Source organism: Ochlerotatus camptorhynchus, unplaced genomic scaffold (genome assembly GCF_037179485.1).
Source record: "Ochlerotatus camptorhynchus isolate MF236.1 unplaced genomic scaffold, CSIRO-AGI_Acam_v1.1 ptg000475l, whole genome shotgun sequence".
Taxonomy (NCBI): Eukaryota; Metazoa; Arthropoda; class Insecta; order Diptera; family Culicidae; genus Ochlerotatus; species Ochlerotatus camptorhynchus.
This window is the reverse complement of record NW_027040961.1, coordinates 410,872-430,656: the sequence shown is the minus strand read 5'-3', so window position 1 is coordinate 430,656 and position 19,785 is coordinate 410,872.

Sequence of the window (19,785 nt, the reverse complement as noted above, 5' to 3'; positions counted from 1 at the left end):
TATACTATAAGATTCGTGAGAATGTGAGGAATCTTTTGGTGTACTTCAAAGTACAATTTTCCGACTTTCCTCGCATCGTTTTTCCATTTTCATTTCATGCATACCATTTTCCCGTTGTACCGGTACATGGCGAACAAGGCATGGGAAAGAAAAAAACTGTACTAAACACGAATACGCGCGAGGAGCTTTCGGCTCACATGATTTCTGCCGACGGCTGGCTACAGCATGCGAATAGTGGTGTCGCATGTTTAGCAAAAAATAATTCAAGTTGTTGATAATGAAAAAGGTCAGCAAGAAATAAAATGCCTTTCCCTACATCCTCCATTTCGTCCTGAATGACAATGGGTCCAAATATACACTGGGAAACATAGTGTTCTCTGTAGGTCGATGAAACTAACTAGTTTACTAGTGTTTTCTTTGTTTGGAGTAAACATATAAATATTGTTTGGAAAGCAATATAAGCAATAAGCAAAATATCCTCCCACTTTGATATTGGCTATATAATCTACACAGCAGGTATTATCGATTTCCGTATCTAAGAATCACATTCAAAACTTCATATGGTATAATTTCCAATACCTCAAGAAGCTCCGCGATGCGGATAGAGTCACTATTGATGGTGTGATTTGTTGTAAGATGTAGATCTCACCGAGCTAATTCAATTAATAATTACGATATTACAGCCGATAATGACAAGACTTTGCTATGATGTATTCAGAAACTTTTAATAACTTATATCAGCAGAAAAAAAAATGCATCAGTTAGTTGCAACATAGGGAATTGCTTTCTTCCAAATGACACTAACATTTATTGATAATGTGAAAACGTGATAATTATATACTATACTCAACTGTTGTAAAAAATTAATGCTTCGTACAGAGTTGGGCACAGTTTAGTTAATCCACTAGGAACATTTTCGATAGCGATTATCGCTTCCGCTAATTTTTTAACCGATATAAAAAATCAGAGCAACCTGTATTTTGAGACATTCATGATTATAATTTATAAATTTTACACTAAAAGACTCAAAGTACGCCCACGCAAACCAATACCACTTTCGGAAAGGTAATAGTGGCCCCTATATGATGATGCTGTTTGTTTGCGTGGGCGTAGTTTGGTTTGCGTGTAAAGGGCCTCAGAAAGTTTGTTTACAAATGCTTTTTTGCCGTTATCAAATGTTATGCCTGATATCATATTATCTAATATCAGCGTAAAGATACTTTACAACATTACTCGAGAAAATTACAAAGATTATCATCAACATTTATTCATCATATCATTTTATCCTTCATTTCCATATCAAGGTCAGATAGGCTAGGTGATGTAGAATTTAATTTTTCATTTATGTGTTCCCGAACTTATCCTTGGTAGTGTACGAACAGAAACAGTGCAATGACGTGTACTAAAACCGAATATGAGCAACAGTTGTTCGTATTTTTGATTTTCATAAACCGGACCGACGCATCGATCAGTTCCAGTCTACAGCACTACAGCATGATGTGCTCCTCTCTACACATATCAGTCGGGAGTACGTAGACTTGGAAGTATGATGGTCAGCATTCTTATGTTGAACCGGCCTTCCCCGATACTGCGCCTTGAAGGATGTTGCTTATGGCCATTTCTGAGATCCGAAAATATTTTTCCAGGTTTCCGAGAACGCCAAGTAACCAACTCCAATGATATGTAAGAAAAACAAAACCCGTGGTTTAATACCTACATGTGGTGTTCAGCATTTTCCCGGAAAAGCTACCTCCCCGATACTTGAAAAATTGTTCCTGTGAACATTCCTTAGATTCGTTAATATTTTTACGAGTTTTTCGAAATGCAAAGTGACCATCTTCATTCATTCAACTACCGGTGTTTTAAGCCGGCGCCGGTGGTGTAGTGGTAAGCGTGACTGCTTTCTAACACCCCGATGGGTCTGGGTTCAATCCCAGCCGAGGTCGGTGGGATTTTTCTGAGGCATAAAATCTCTGGTCACGTCTTCCTTCGGAAGGGAAGTAAAGCCGTTGGTCCCGGCCCATGTGTGTTGAATGGGTGCGATATCCTACGCAGGTGTGGAAGCTGCCTTCCTGCACATTCGATTGCCATCAATGGATGGCAATCGATGTTCGTCGGTGATTGGCACTAGATTGCGGAACAGAGACCGACGTTAAATAAAGGAAAAACTACCGGTGTTTTCAGTAAGAGGAATTTATCCTAAATGTGGGTTCAGCATTTTTATGGAGAACCGACCTTCCTAGATACTGAACCATGAAGTTCTTATGGCCATTCCTGAGCTCAGGAAATATTTTTAAAAGTTTCTTGAAATGCTAAGGGGCCAACTTCATTGATATTTCATTTCAAATACCGGTGATTTCAGTGGGAGGAAATTTACCTAAATGTGGTGATCTTGAAATGCCAAAGGATCAACTGCATTAATATTTGACTTCATATACCGGTGATTTTAGTGAGAGAAAATTAACCTAAATATGGTGATCAATATTTGTATGGAGTATAATTCTTTCCTTATAATGGACCTTGAAGAATTTTTTTTTTCAAAGTTATTGAAATGCCAAGGGACCAAGTTCAATGCCACTTGAAATCAAATACCACTGATTTCAGTGAGAGAAAGTGAATCTAAGATCTAAATCTAGGATAGTTTCTATGACTATTCCGAAGATCCGGAAATATTCTTCAGAGTTTTTTTTTAAATGTCAAGGGAGTAAAATAGATCTGCGGGTTGAAATTGATTTCTGGGTTTTCTCGTAGTTTTTGTGATACAATACTTGCTGCAAGACATTAAAATGGGATGTATTCTATCCTCTTGAAACAACAAAAATATTAAACTTTATGAAAAATAATGAGGAATTCAGTGATCAAACACACACCGCAAACCAAATTGACACCGTATTATGGTCCCTATTATATATAATTTGTTAATTATACTTTTGCAATAGGTGTTTCAAATGATGGGGATAATATTGCATTAATTAAACGCAGAAGACAGTCGGACAGGTGCAATTCACCTACAACAGCTGAAATGGACACAAAAACCATGAATAAGGCACTAACAGTACTGCATTGTTCCAAAATACTAAAATGTATTTTGTACATTATTTTGTGGAAGATCCAACTATATACAACAAATATATCGTCGAATATGATGATACTTATTGGTACAACAAAATTCTACCCAAGTTAGGGGAAGTGGATGTAATGTTGGCCTAAATGTCCATAATTTGGACCCATACATAAATTCAGCAATTGACTAAATTTTCAATAACCACCAAAAATATCCATTAGTACCGTCCCAATGACGCTTTCATCTAGATAAAATTGATCAATACCAGATTTTTAGCGATGTGCCCAATCTTAGAGCCATAGGCCAACATTAGAGTCATTTCCCCTATATGGTTTATAAACAAGTGGTTCGAAAAGGTTATACTGTGCACAATTAAACCACCAACTCCACTGGTCAATGATTGAGTTGAGTATTTTATCAACGTGCTAATATCCATCCTGGTAGGTGAATTTCTTTTAAACAAGTTTTCAAAGGCGTGACTTATTTTTCCTCGGACAAGATACCGACTTCTTATTGCGAACGACTTATGACATGAAAGTATTTATTCTTCAAACACATGAAAACACATGAAAACACATGAAATGGTACGGTGTAGAATCAGCACAGTGGTTAATGCCACATCAGATGTCCTGTTTAGATGTTTGGCTACTACGAACTTCATTGCTTGAATGACTGATTCTTGACCAACTAATGCACTGTAGGAGCACATCAGGATGATGTTGGTTATTTTTCCTTGATGTCACAGCTATTTATCAAACCACAGCTTCCATATAATTTGAAGGCTCATAATGTGGTGTTATGGACAAGTAAATCAATGGTTTTCCGCACTGATCCTTCAACGCTCACTGCCCAATTGTTGTTCGTCAAAGCTTCATGGATCGGAACATAATCCCAACAATTGCAATCATAGAAGAACTACAACGTTCAAATATGTATGAAGTAGGCACATATTAACCGTGGACCGTATTTGAAGTATTGTTCTCTATGGATCTTTAAGTTATAACGATTGACCTGATTACAATAATTATAAAATAAATAAATATTTAAAAATGTATTATTCAATCTAAGCAAACTCAGCATTTCTTTTGTTAAGCAATCAAGAAAAACACAATGGATCAATCTTATGAAATGGTGAATAGTGTAGAAATGAGATTTTCTTGGGATTCGATTTAAAGCGATATTTTTGATTGTGTCATGTAAATTTTCATCAATGTTAGGGAAACTTGTACGAAATTTTATGTGTAAATGTCACGTTTACGCTATTGTTATCGATTCACCAGATTCATACTTCTGTAGCGAACGATTTCCGGCTCTCAACTAAGTGTTCTAAATGCACTGTCACAGTTATTAATTGAAATCTTTCTATGCCAATCAATGCATTCATTTGTATATTGTATGGCAAGCGCAATAATACTCTATGCCCAGGGAAGTCGAGAAAATTTCCTATCCGAAAGATTCCCTCTACTAGCCCGAGAATCAATCCTACCGCCATCGAATTAATAATACAGTGCATTTACCGACTAGGCTATCTCAGCTCCCAGGGGAACCAAATTATGTCCCGGAAGGTCTATGTGACCATAGACTTCGAATATGGTCACCATTGTTGGTCACTTAGCATTTCAAGGAACTTGAAAAATATTTCCGGATCCCAGGAATGGCCATTTTCCGTCAAAGTGAAGTATCTAGGAAGGTTGCATCTCCATAAAAATTCTTATGGCTACATTTTGTACTGAAATCAATGGTATTTGATCTCATATATCATTGAAATTGGTCACTTGGCTGTTGGAGAATCTTAGGGACATATTTTCAGTTCACAGAAATGCTCATAGAATACAATAGGTACAGCATCGGGGAAGGTTATCTTTCATATCGGTTAAGGTTGGTTTTTCATGAAAATGCTGAAACCCACAATTAGCTAATTTCCCGTTTACTGGAATTATCCGGTATTTCGATTATATATCTTTAAAGTTAATCGCCTGGAATTTTCCAAACTTGAGAAAATATTAGCGGATCTCATGGATGGCAACAGGAAGTATTCTTCAAAGTGCAGTATCAGAGATTCGCTCCATTTATGTGCATCATATTGATTAGAAATTTACACTACTTTTTCTAGCTGTGCACTGCGGTCTACCCACCGCTTTTCCCGGCGGTTTTAACAAGCCATTCGCTGAAAATCAGAGCGGTTGGTTGAAAACCCGTCAAGAAAAAGCGTCTTCGGGGGAAAGCTGTACAATCATACTCAATTCTTGGATGCACAGGTCTATAATATTTACATTATTTAACTCTGATAATCAGGACTGCAGTACTATTCTTTTCTTCATTAATTTTGTTTGCAATAAGTGAATATCACACAGTTCGAAAAAGTAGTGTACATTTTTTCATAAATGGAGCGTCACATACCATACAAATTCACATTACAGATCGTGTAAATTTATGAGTAATTTCATGAAACATTCTAAATATTGTATGCAACCATCAATCTTTGTAAGCAATATTTCTTGCAAGTTGCTTGTTTACGTAAAAAGGAAGTTTACATGCTTCAATTTTAGCATGCATGGATATTTACATCACCATTAAAATTCATAATTTTTTTGGTGTGCATGATTAGCTGAGATTTATCAAATAACGTAAATTTATACAATGTTTGCATAGATGAATAACCACCAAACTGAACTAGGAATCGAACCCAGCCGCCTCCAAAATGGAACTATACTAAAACGGACTGAGCTAAGAAAGGCTCCGAAAATTCACGTGTATGTAAATTGCCTTCACAGTTTAAAAAAAGTAGCGTAAATAACCGCACATAAATAGAGTGTGATATATTCTATAAGTTTACATCATAGATCGTGTAAATTTATGAGACATGAAATGAAATATTCCATTTGTTCTATCCAACTGTCCATATTTGTAAGCAACATTTCTTGCAAGTTGCTAGTTTACGTGAAATGGAAGTTTACATGCATGAATGTTTGCATGCATGGATGTTTACATCACCAGTAAAATTCAGAATGTTTTTCTGTGTTTATTTGAATTCATATATCATTGAAGATTATCACGTTTTATTTCACAACACTCGGAAATATATTTCCGGATCTCAAAAATGGCCTTGAAATTATTTTTCAAGGTCCAGTATCAAGAAAGGCCGGTTTCCCATGAAAATCTTCTTCTTATTGTTCGCATTTCAAGCTTATTGCGTGCTCTTCCACAGTTGAGAGTTTCGATGCCTGTACTATTTTTGCATTGTATAATTGAGTAGCAAGTACAATCATACTCTATGCTCAGGGTACTCGATATATTTCCTAACCCAAAAAAAACCTAGACCGGACCGAGAATCGAACCCAGTGACGTTCAGGAATGGTCTTACTTTGTAGATGCGCCTTTACCGACTGAGCAAAGGGAGGCCTACATGAAAATGCTGCACCCATATTAAGGATGATTTCCTGTTATTGCAAATAGCGGTGTTTGAGCTCAAATATCATTGCAGTTGGTTTCATGGTGTTTAAAGAAACTCAAAAAATATATCTGAATCCCAGGAACTATTCGTCAAGGTACAGTATCGGAGAATGCCGGCATTCCATGAACATGCAGAACCCACATTTAGGTTGATTTTATCTTACGGAACACACCAGTATTTGAACTCATACAATTAGCATTGATGTAAGTCCCTTGACATTTCAAAACCTCTGAAAAATATTTCCGGATCTCTGGAATAGTCATACGTACTATCTTTCAAAGTACAGTATCGGGGAAGACCTATTCACCATGAAAATGCAAAACACACATTTAGATTAACTTCCTCTCACTGAAATCAATGGTATTTGATTTCAAATGTCATTGCACTTGGTCCCTTGGCATTTCAATAACCTTGAAAAAAAAAATCCAGCACTCAGGAATGGCCACAGGAAATATAACTTCAAGGTGCACTTCCGGGGAAGGGAGGAACTTCATAAAAATATTGATCACTACTTATTTGATTCCCCTGTGTAGCAATAGCTGGTATATTCAAGAATCTTGGAAAAAAAATTGCGGATCCCAGAACTGGTCATAGGAACTTTTCTTCAAGGTTCAGTATAGGGGAAGACCTACTCTCCATACAAATATCACATTTAGGTAAATTTCCTCTCACTGAAATCACCGGTATTTGAAGTCAAATATCAATAAAGTTGATCCGTTAGCATTTCAAAAAACTAAAAATATTTCCGAAATTTCCGGTTTTCCATGAAAAAGTTGAACCCACATAAAGGATAATTTCCTCTTACTGAAAACAGCGATGTGGGGGAATCAAATATCATGGAAGATGGTCCCTTGACAACTCGGAAAAATATTTCAGGATCTCAGGAATGGCCGCAGGAACTATTCTTCAAGGTCCATTATAAGGAAAGAATTATACTCCATACAAATATTGATCACCATATTTAGGTTAATTTTCTCTCACTAAAATCACCGGTATATGAAGTCAAATATTAATGCAGTTGATCCTTTGGCATTTCAAGATCACCACATTTAGGTAAATTTCCTCCCACTGAAATCACCGGTATTTGAAATGAAATATCAATGAAGTTGGCCCCTTAGCATTTCAAGAAACTTTTAAAAATATTTCCTGAGCTCAGGAATGGCCATAAGAACTTCATGGTTCAGTATCTAGGAAGGTCGGTTCTCCATAAAAATGCTGAACCCACATTTAGGATAAATTCCTCTTACTGAAAACACCGGTAGTTTTTCCTTTATTTAACGTCGGTCTCTGTTCCGCAATCTAGTGCCAATCACCGACGAACATCGATTGCCATCCATTGATGGCAATCGAATGTGCAGGAAGGCAGCTTCCACACCTGCGTAGGATATCGCACCCATTCAACACACATGGGCCGGGACCAACGGCTTTACTTCCCTTCCGAAGGAAGACGTGACCAGAGATTTTATGCCTCAGAAAAATCCCACCGACCTCGGCTGGGATTGAACCCAGACCCATCGGGGTGTTAGAAAGCAGTCACGCTTACCACTACACCACCGGCGCCGGCTTAAAACACCGGTAGTTGAATGAATGAAGATGGTCACTTTGCATTTCGAAAAACTCGTAAAAATATTAACGAATCTAAGGAATGTTCACAGGAACAATTTTTCAAGTATCGGGGAGGTAGCTTTTCCGGGAAAATGCTGAACACCACATGTAGGTATTAAACCACGGGTTTTGTTTTTCTTACATATCATTGGAGTTGGTTACTTGGCGTTCTCGGAAACCTGGAAAAATATTTTCGGATCTCAGAAATGGCCATAAGCAACATCCTTCAAGGCGCAGTATCGGGGAAGGCCGGTTCAACATAAGAATGCTGACCATCATACTTCCAAGTCTACGTACTCCCGACTGATATGTGTAGAGAGGAGCACATCATGCTGTAGTGCTGTAGACTGGAACTGATCGATGCGTCGGTCCGGTTTATGAAAATCAAAAATACGAACAACTGTTGCTCATATTCGGTTTTAGTACACGTCATTGCACTGTTTCTGTTCGTACACTACCAAGGATAAGTTCGGGAACACATAAATGAAAAATTAAATTCTACATCACCTAGCCTATCTGACCTTGATATGGAAATGAAGGATAAAATGATATGATGAATAAATGTTGATGATAATCTTTGTAATTTTCTCGAGTAATGTTGTAAAGTATCTTTACGCTGATATTAGATAATATGATATCAGGCATAACATTTGATAACGGCAAAAAAGCATTTGTAAACAAACTTTCTGAGGCCCTTTACACGCAAACCAAACTACGCCCACGCAAACAAACAGCATCATCATATAGGGGCCACTATTACCTTTCCGAAAGTGGTATTGGTTTGCGTGGGCGTACTTTGAGTCTTTTAGTGTAAAATTTATAAATTATAATCATGAATGTCTCAAAATACAGGTTGCTCTGATTTTTTATATCGGTTAAAAAATTAGCGGAAGCGATAATCGCTATCGAAAATGTTCCTAGTGGATTAACTAAACTGTGCCCAACTCTGTACGAAGCATTAATTTTTTACAACAGTTGAGTATAGTATATAATTATCACGTTTTCACATTATCAATAAATGTTAGTGTCATTTGGAAGAAAGCAATTCCCTATGTTGCAACTAACTGATGCATTTTTTTTTCTGCTGATATAAGTTATTAAAAGTTTCTGAATACATCATAGCAAAGTCTTGTCATTATCGGCTGTAATATCGTAATTATTAATTGAATTAGCTCGGTGAGATCTACATCTTACAACAAATCACACCATCAATAGTGACTCTATCCGCATCGCGGAGCTTCTTGAGGTATTGGAAATTATACCATATGAAGTTTTGAATGTGATTCTTAGATACGGAAATCGATAATACCTGCTGTGTAGATTATATAGCCAATATCAAAGTGGGAGGATATTTTGCTTATTGCTTATATTGCTTTCCAAACAATATTTATATGTTTACTCCAAACAAAGAAAACACTAGTAAACTAGTTAGTTTCATCGACCTACAGAGAACACTATGTTTCCCAGTGTATATTTGGACCCATTGTCATTCAGGACGAAATGGAGGATGTAGGGAAAGGCATTTTATTTCTTGCTGACCTTTTTCATTATCAACAACTTGAATTATTTTTTGCTAAACATACAACACCACTATTCGCATGCTTTAGCCAGCCGTCCGCAAAAATCATGTGAGCCGAAAGCTCCTCGCGAGAAATTCGTGTTTAGTACATTTTTTTTTTCTTTCCCATGCCTTTTTCGCCATGTACCGGTACAACGGGAAAATGGTATGCATGAAATGAAAATGGAAAAACGATGCGAGGAAAGTCGGAAAATTGTACTTTGAAGTACACCAAAAGATTCCTGACATTCTCACGAATCTTCTGGTATATAATTATCTGGTACTTTATAATAAAGATCACGAGCTATCAGAGGGGAAAGATAGAACATGGTGTTTACACATTTGCAATCACGTGGCCGGAATTGGGTGGTCTTCATGTCGGAAAAACAACCCAGTTTTTTTGTGGGTTGGATTTTCCCAAAAATTTTCCAACTATCATGTTGCCAGAAAGTTATGCTAGAACGTAGTGTGCTTCGATTTTTCGATTAGCTTATTTTTCCAGCTCATTTTTGCGGGTTTTCCTAGATGTTCTAAAAAATTCCAGCAAGGGAATAATATCAATAATACTTCCAGACGGGGGCCTTAATAGTAGTTGCAGATTTGAAGTTTTTCACCCAATTACATTAGATGAACTTAGAGTTATTTGTTTTTCATTAGGAAAATCGGCTGGAGTAGATAATGTTAATGCTAGAGTTATTCAAGATTGCTTTCATGTCATTGGCCACATCTTTCTGGACCTTATTAATGAATCATTGCAGAATGGACATGTGCCACAAATGTGGAAGGAATCCTTAGTGATTCCTATTCAAAAAGTTGCTGGAACGATTAAAGCCGAAGAGTTTCGTCCCATCAACATGTTGCACACATTAGAGAAAATCTTAGAACTTGTTGTTAAAGGCCACCTGTTGGAGTATTTGAATAGCAACTCTTTGTTGATACCAGAACAATCGGGATATCGGGAAGGTCATTCTTGTGAAACTGCATTGAATTTGGTGTTAGCAAAGTGGAAAGACAACTTGGAGCGTAAAGATACGATTGTTGCTGTTTTTTGGATCTGAAACGCGCTTTTGAAACAATTTCTAGGCCCTTACTGTTAAGTACAATCAAGCGCTTTGGAATTACGAGTACTGCATATAAATGGTTTGAAAGCTATTTGTCTGACAGAACTCAACGGACTGTTTTTAATGATTCTGTTTCCAGTCCCGTGGGGAACAACCTTGGAGTGCCCCAGGGAAGTGTATTGGGGCCCCTTTTATTCATTATGTATATTAATGACTTGCGACGTGTTTTACGGTTTTGCGACATTAACCTTTTTGCAGATGATACTGTGTTATTCATTGCAGCTAAGGATTTAGAAGTTGCCGTCTCACACTTGAATGAAGATTTGCAGTATCTAAGTAGATGGTTGAAGTGTAAGCAGTTAAAATTGAATACAAGTAAAACTAAATTTATGGTAATTTCGCGGAATCGATTAAATGAGAACGTCTCTGTTGTAATTGATGATGAGACTATTGATCGCGTTCAGGAGATTAAATATCTTGGCGTAATTATTGATGACAAACTTAAGTTCAACTCTCACATTGACAATGTCATCAAGAAAATTGCCAAGAAGTATGGAATTCTATGTCGATTGAAAAACGATTTAACTATTGCCAGTAAAATACAGCTATACAAATCAATCATCTCTCCTCATCTAGACTTTTGCCCATCCATTTTATTTCTGTCCAATGCAACACAAATATCGAGATTACAGCGCTTGCAGAATAAAATAATGCGTTTGATTTTGAGATGTAATAGATTCACTTCCTCAACTTTGATGCTAGACGCCTTACAATGGTTGTCGGTGAAGCAAAGAATTGTATATTTGACTATGGTGTTCATTTTTAAAGTAGTTAACGGTTTGCTGCCTCGATATTTGTGTGATCGAATTGAAAGAGGAAGTGACTATCATAAATATAATACTAGAAACGCGGATGAAATAAGAACACCACATTTCTTGACTTGTGCTTCACAGAATTCATTATTTTTTAAAGGAATAAATGTTTTCAATTCGATGCCTAGACACATTAAACGTTCAACAACATTAGCAGAATTTAAGAGACATTGCATTTCACACGTTAAAACTGTCTTTTGAACGGTTATTCAGTGATTTTTTTTTTATGTATTGACAAATTATGTATATTGACAAAGTTATTTTTAACGGATTACTTTGTATGGATAGCTGTTATAACGACTTTTTAATAATTATTGTAGCACTGCAAAAACTATTTTGTTCGCCACGAGGGTGATGATGGATTTTTGATATATGATTTAATAGTAGTAGTAAAAAAAAAATAGTAGTCTACAAAGGTTTGAGCCTCGCGCGCGTATTACGGATATAGAGGACTGAATTTAACATTTGATAAAAAAAAAAATGCAATTTTGAAGCTTATTTGGAAGATACCTTGAGTTAGTAGTAAGTTTCCTGGCAAATGTTGGGGGTTCGTGAGCATTCCTGACATTGCTGAAAATTATGATAGCATCAGATTGCGGGGTTACTAGTGTAATAGGATGCTTTGTTGATTGTTCATTAACTCTTGATTGCTTGTAATACTTATGAATATTTTAGGTGGACAAAAAGGCGAACTAAGAGGTGGACGCCTGAGTTTTTCAACATTTATATCGCTGTGAAGCAACTGTAAACTCTAGAGGGAATTTATATCTGTAACTGAAACCAGTTCGATTTTGTTTGCCAACCTGGTTAAAATGTCATATTTAATTATCTTAAAGATAAATCGTCCAGCTCAAACCTTTGTAGGGGTAAGAGGTGGGACCATCATCATCATCATCATCATCATCATCATCTTTGATCCACGGAAGAACATACTTACCTAAAATCCCGATGTAGACCTCCGTGTTGACCTTGTCGGTTCTGGAATTTGATACGGGATCGACGGTAAACATGCTCTCGTCGGTGAACAGGATTGCCGGATTTTTTCGCTTAAGGAACTTCAAGATTTTCTTGCATCGTTCGACTCGTAGCTCCCGGATGCGGTTGGTAATCATGTGAGTTTTTTTTCCGTGTCCTCGACTTCACCCCGCAATCCTTCCTTTACGATTTTTCGTGCCGTAAAGTCACTGATCACGTGTTCCTTTGCAATTTTCCTTATTGAACGCACTGGATTCACCCGAATCTTCCTTTTGATAGCAGCGATAACCCTCGGAACCCGAGCTGACCTCGGACGACCTGTGGCCACCTTCGCGGATAGTTGTCCTTTCTTTTCTCGGTCTAAAACCCTTTTAACGGTCCACCGGGACACTCCCACGGCGATTGAAATGTCGTTTTGCGACATTTGCGCGTGGGACAAATCACGAATACGCTGCCACTTCGTTATGGTGCAACTGTCAAACTAAGTAAATCATTTTCTTTTATACACAGCCTACCCAACAAACAATTTTAGCTGCAGATTAGCTTATACAGCCAAAATTTGCCTTATGCAGCTAATTTTTACCTGTATAAGCTAAGCTGCAGCTAAAATTGTTTGTTGGGTACTACGGTATGATATTATGCCTCTTTACAAGTATGCAGGCTAGCGGCATATTTAAGGAATGGATTTGGTGTCCTCATCTGTTTATCCTAGAGGGCAGAAGAGGATCGCAGAACCTTGGGGAATTTCTTTTCCTTTTAGCGGTGTCCAAACCTGTGTATCCCAAGTTGGGTAGGAGAGGATCGCAATCCAAAGTGATTCTTTGATCGAAAGTATCTGTCTTTATTAATCAACTGCTTGGGTTTATATACGGAGTTATTGTCATAATACATTTTACAATTTGTTGCATTGGCATGGTGTGATTTATATTTAATTACTGTAGGCAAAGTGAGATGCCTATAACGGTGTGACAATTATATGTTTGTTTCATTGATGTCAATGTGCTTGCTAGGCTATTAGCGTATTGAAAGATGTAACATGATCCGCGCATTCGGGTTCGCTGTTCTGGGTGTAGGAAAGGTAAATTAATAATTCTGTTTGGCAAGGCTGTGGTAGAAGTGAACGCTACTGACGTGAGTGCAATTGCATGATATGCATTTTTCTGTCTTATCGGCAAATTTAGTAAGTTCAATTCTTACAGTGGCGTAAATGATTTTAGCTACATATGACAATGAGCAGTAGGTTACGTGCATGCAAAGAAAACCAAGGCATTGTATGCACAGGTGAAACGGGAACCTTATTTGTACGATGGTGCAAACATTATCACGCATACGGTATATCAAGGAGATTTCAAAGCCCTTAAAAAAATGCGAAAGTTTAGCTAAATTGATTAAAGAACATCAACGAGATCTGTTAACAAGCAGCTTCAAGAAATTCCAGAGAATTTCTAATAAATTGAGATATTTTTAGATAGTTTCATGATATTCAGCGAAGTTCCGAGTACTTCGAGGACGACCAGAGAGCTTCATAATAATCCCATTAACTTAAGCAAATGTGCCGTGACTTACTTCCGTGCAATTATGGGGTATTCCAAAAATTAATGATTGATCCGAAAACGCCAGAAGCGTCAGGGAATTATGAATATATAGCAGAAAATTTGACGGATTATTAAACAAATTAGTGAGTGTTTATAATGGCTATACTGCTTAAGAAAAATTGAAGAAACTTTAAGGCAAATAAATTAATTTCAGTAAAGTTTCGGGTTCTTAAAAAATACTGATAAATTCAGGGCAGTCAAAATAACTTTAAGGTGATTCGCTGCGACATCCATATTCTCGGAACCACTTCGAAATATCAAGTGCACAAATCCGGAGTGATTTGAGATTTGGGCGTAATTGCTTTTGTAAACAAACACGTCAATTACTGATTTCTCTTGAATAAAAGCTCAATCTCACAAACAAACTATACCAAATGATAGAGGAATCATTCCTCTACCTCATAGTGTTATTACTTTTTGAGATTGAGCTTTTATTTGTGAGAAATCGGTGATTGACGTGTTTGTTTACAAATGCAATTACGCCCAAATCTTAAATCACTCCGGAAATATAAGCTTCTACGACACGCGCAACATTCAAATTGTTACTCCACGTTTGTTGCACTGCAGCATACATGAAGTAGCAATTTAAGGTGAAATTGGGCACTGATTTCCGAGATTTGTGTAATTGAAAATTCGAAGTGAAAGTGCATGTGTAGCCTACGCAGTGGCCATTTGTGGACTCAACAAGGAATCACCTTAAATAAATTCAGTAATCGTTTAGGCAGTTTGAATAACACCAGAAAAGTCTAGACTATCGAAGAAGTTTTAAATTAGTGTCGATAATGTAAGGGAAGTTCCGTGAACTTTAGAAAAATCTGGAGATCATCAGCAAAAATCATAGACCTATAATAATTATGTCGTTTTAATTCCATGAAATTTGCGGAAGCACAAATGTTTCAGAAATTTAGTAGAACTTCGAAAACTTCACACAAGGACAGTGGTCTTCAGAAATATTTCGAGAACTTCATAGAAATCTATGCAGCATAAGGGGAGATCCGTGAACTTCAGGAATGTTTAGTGGGAGCATTTGAAATAAGTTTATTGAGTTCCGAAAATTGGATCAAGTTTACGGAAGCGTAAACATTTTAAATACAGTTCAATTAAATTCAGCGTAGTACAACAAGCTTCATGAGAACTGCAAAAACTTTCGAGAAGTTTTGAAGATTTCTGAAAAGAACAGAGAACCTCAGCGGAGTTCCGTTAACATTAGAGAAGTCACATAAATTTTAAAGTGGTTTAGAGAACTTCAGTGAATTGTTAAATCTTTAGAGGAGATCCATGATTGTTAGAAAAGTTGATGAAACTTTAAAGTCCTATTAAACTCAGAATTTGATGAGAAGTATTGTGAGCATCAGGCTAGTTTCTCAAACTACAAAAAAATTTCAAGGCAGTTTCATTACCTTCAGGAAAAAATTGGGAACTTTCAAGTAGTTTTGAAAACCTCAGAATAATCCATTCCACATTGAACGATTTCGATGAAACTATCCTCCGAATTCAATTTTATTTTAGTTTTCCTCAGAATTATCTTGTTCTCCACAATAAAAACCCTTTGGAAAGATTCTCCGAATATTCATTTCAGATTTCCTATTGAATCTCATTACTTTCCTTGGAGTTCTACTCACATTGAAAGTCTCCTAAGAGTTCATTGGCATTTCTCCTCACAAACTCCTTGGATTTCTTCTCACACTTTGTTCAGCCAACTCTCCTGAATATATTTTCCGAATTCCTTTGAAGATGTCCTGGAGTTATTCTCAGATTTAATTGTAGAACCTACTCCTTTGAGTATTAAAAAAATAAAAAAAATCCAAGGATGCTCCGGATTCGTTTTCTCCCACAAACTTTATGAAATTATCCTCAGAATGCGCTTGGAATTTTCCTCTAAAGTTCACAGGAGCTGTGCTCCTCAGAAATTCCTAAGAGTTTTTTCATTAAAATTTACTTTTGATTCAATTCAGAGTTTCTTGAAATTCTACTCAAAACTATCTGGTTTCACATGAAATCTAAAATTCCTCAGAACTACCTTGAAAGCAGATTGCATTTGATGTTTTTCTGAAAGATTTTTTTCCCAGAAATCCCTTGGAATGAGGAAATGGTTATAAAATTCCACGAGCCTTTAAAACTCCCTCCTCTTGACTAGTTTTTGCACCTTGCTGTTGGTGGGCGGGCTTAATTTCATGCTAGTGGAGTGTTGGAGACGGTGGGTTTGTGGCCGACGTTGCTGGCTCATGCCGCGATAGAATGGCGCCATGGGCAGGCAATGAGGATTACTGAGCTTCCCCTCTCTGATAAACCACTGCATGAGAGAACAAAAGATCTAGTCCAGCAGTGATAGTATCACACTTGTTACTCCTTTTATTGAGAGCCGCGTCGTGGTACGCTTACGTATAGGCACTGACGTTGGGTGTGATACTGGCGGGTTTTACCGCAAATCACTCTTATTTTATTTATTTTTACGCAGATAGATTTATTTGGGTTTGCAAGGGAATTATACTATTGAAATATTTCAGAAAGTGCCCAACGGTGCTCCTTCTATTTGCGTGACAAGCTTTCATTGTTGTTTAAATTGAAGTATTACTCAGGAAACAATGTTAAACATCATTTGTGTACATGGTTTTGTAACTAATCTTATATGTGCTTCATTTTGATTTGGGATAAGTGTTTGAACTTTGGCTCGGGATTTCCACTGTGGCGTGCTTCTATTGTGACATACCCATACGTATTTTTGTGGTGCGACATAGTGGAAACGTGTAAACATAGTTGGAGCATATACCCTAGATAATTTAAAAGTCAGCTATAAAACTAACTTCAAAATGAAGCATTTTAGTCACATGAAGGTGTTACCTGGGTCGAACTAAGATATAATAAATAGGTATAGGCTTAAATCAAAAGTACTTGAAACACGTTTAATTTTAGATTACAAGCACAAGTGCAGGTACTTAATAAAGCATGGGTTATGATTGATTAGGTGAGTTAGAGCTTTTAATAATTTATTAAATTAGACTAATGAGATATCATAATCATCAAATAAACTTAAATAAGAAACTTCAGAAAGTCTAATGACATTAAGTAGATTAACAAAAGAATTAGGATGCGGGGTGTCCGCTTAGGGAGGCAATTAACCTTTAAAGTTGTAGAATAAATCTTCTTATTTAGTCTTGAACTTTAAAAAGAAAACGCAGTCAGACCAATAGCATTAAGCAGATTAACAAGGAGAGGAATAGTTTAGGAAATAAGTAAAAGTAGAGGTATGTGACAATTAAGAACTTTTAAACTTTTGGAAGTATTCTATTCCCCTGAGTTTGTTGTACTCGATTACTATATTATTCTCTCAATACGCGAAATCTCTTATATATGCGGTTAAAGCATTTGAGTTAACTTATTTCTTAGTGTTCAAGTACTTACATTTTTATACACAGTCAATGTTAATCTATGAACTAAACCATACGTAACATCGATCTTTCCTTATGTGGTATTGATGCATGTTTAACTTTTCGTGGCTGTCGGAATCAACGCACCTACGTCTACGGAGCTTACGCAGAAGTAATTCGCAATTCGGTAGAGCTTACCAAAAGTTTTTTTTGAGCTTCTGTAGTATAGAATTTGTTCGGCACGGTCACGAAATCTTGAAATGATTGATACGTACGGTAAAATAACTAAATTGAAACAAAGCTCAACAGTAAAATAAGTAGAATATTTAGAGAGGAAACCAAAATTAATCAACTTGCCAACATAGGCTATCACATTTATTTTGGTGGCACTCTTTAAGTGATAATAAGCTGTTTTTTTCGCTACGGTTGTCTCGCGTGGCATTCACAATTTGCGCGATTTTCGTATCTTACATAAACGGTTTTACTGACTCGAGGTCGTTCCTTAAGCGGTGTTGGTACAGGTTAAACCTTTGCCGACTGTCGGATTCAACGCGCCTACGTATACGGAGCTTACGCAGAAGTGATACGCAATTCGGTAGAGCTTGTCAAACGCTTTGAGCTTATGTAGTATAGAATTTGTTCGGTGCGGTCGCGAAATCTTGAAATGATTGATACGTTCTTTAAATTAACTAATTTGATACAAAGCTCAGTAGTAAATAAATAGAATATCTATTGAGGAAACCAAAATTAATCAACTTGCCAACATAGGCTTTCACATTTATTTTGGTGGCACTCTTTAAATGATAATAAGCCTTTTTTCTCGCTTCGGTTGTCTCGCACGACTTTCGGAATTCGCGCGGCTTGCGTAACTTACATAATTTAGATATTTCGTTTGAAACGGGTTTACTTATTCAATCGGTTTACTACGCGGATGTATCTACTCGCACACGTCACAGCATTTTTTCTATAACTTTCTTGAAACAATACATACGGAATCCAGTGTTCAAGCGGCCAACATAGGCTAGTCCTTCTGCTGTATTGTCAAAGATACAAGCAAAATTTATTCAAAAGGGTCAAGCCTTGAAAACTAAGCTGTCACGCAGCTCCAGCTTGATACCCAATAAAAAAATCCACGAGCCTTTAAAACTGTGCATAGAATTTGACTTCAGATTCTTGAACATTTCTTGAAGTATTATAGCTTTTAAGTCCAGAACTAGTACAAATTTAAAATTTGTAGAAAATATGCATGTTCCAAAACCAAAAAAAAAAAAAATAAATAAAATTGATGCTTCTGATTTTTTTTAAATTTATTTGTTGCTGAAGATTAATCCACTGTGGATCTATAAAGTTCAAAGTGTGAACGAAAATATCGAGTAAAATGAAATGCTTGTATCTTAAAATTGATTATTTTCTTTAAAATATCCTTAGTAAGAAAATTATTAAATTCTCTGAGATTTCCAGGTGTTTTAAGGAAACACCCGTTCGTAGTCTAATACCATGTGTTTGGCCATAAACTTTCTATTGAATCTTTCGCTTTAAAGGTTCATATCGTAAATAAGTGTTTATGAGATACTACCTAGGTAATTGAATAAGTCTAAAACATCAGACATTTGTTTGGTGTGTCATCAGGACGACTGCTTTTCTTCTCTTAGATCACCTAGTCACTATTTTTACAACTATAAGTCACTATTTGGTCACTTATTTCTTCAACATGGTCACTAAAATCACTATTTTTGAGAGCAGTGATTGCAACCAGCCCTGAGCTTATAGATACAAGAAGTTCACATGTACATTAGCGCCGCGTAGTGAGTTAATTCAAAATTTAATGGTGCACCCTTTGGAATACCTTGATCACCATCCCTCCTCAATGGGGGTGTTTGGTAAAAAGGAAGTTCAACCCGATTCGTAGCATCCTCAAGATTGTCCTTTGCTCGCTTTCTATTTTCTATATACAATTTTCACACTGCCGTACAAATTAGGGTTTTGAGCTTCTTGCCCGTGGACACCTGGTACATGTCCAAATATTATTAGTGCATCCAAGTTATTCATTTGATTTAATTTTATCATCCTTGTAATCATATTATTTACATATCGAGCACGAATAAGCAAGGTACTCTATCAGAAGGCATTTGCTACGTACTTTTCCGGAGGGGACTGGAGAAGGAGACTTTTTGACTAAATGCTAAGATGGGGGATGGCCTAAAATGGCCCCTTAGGGAATGCTGAAAAGAAT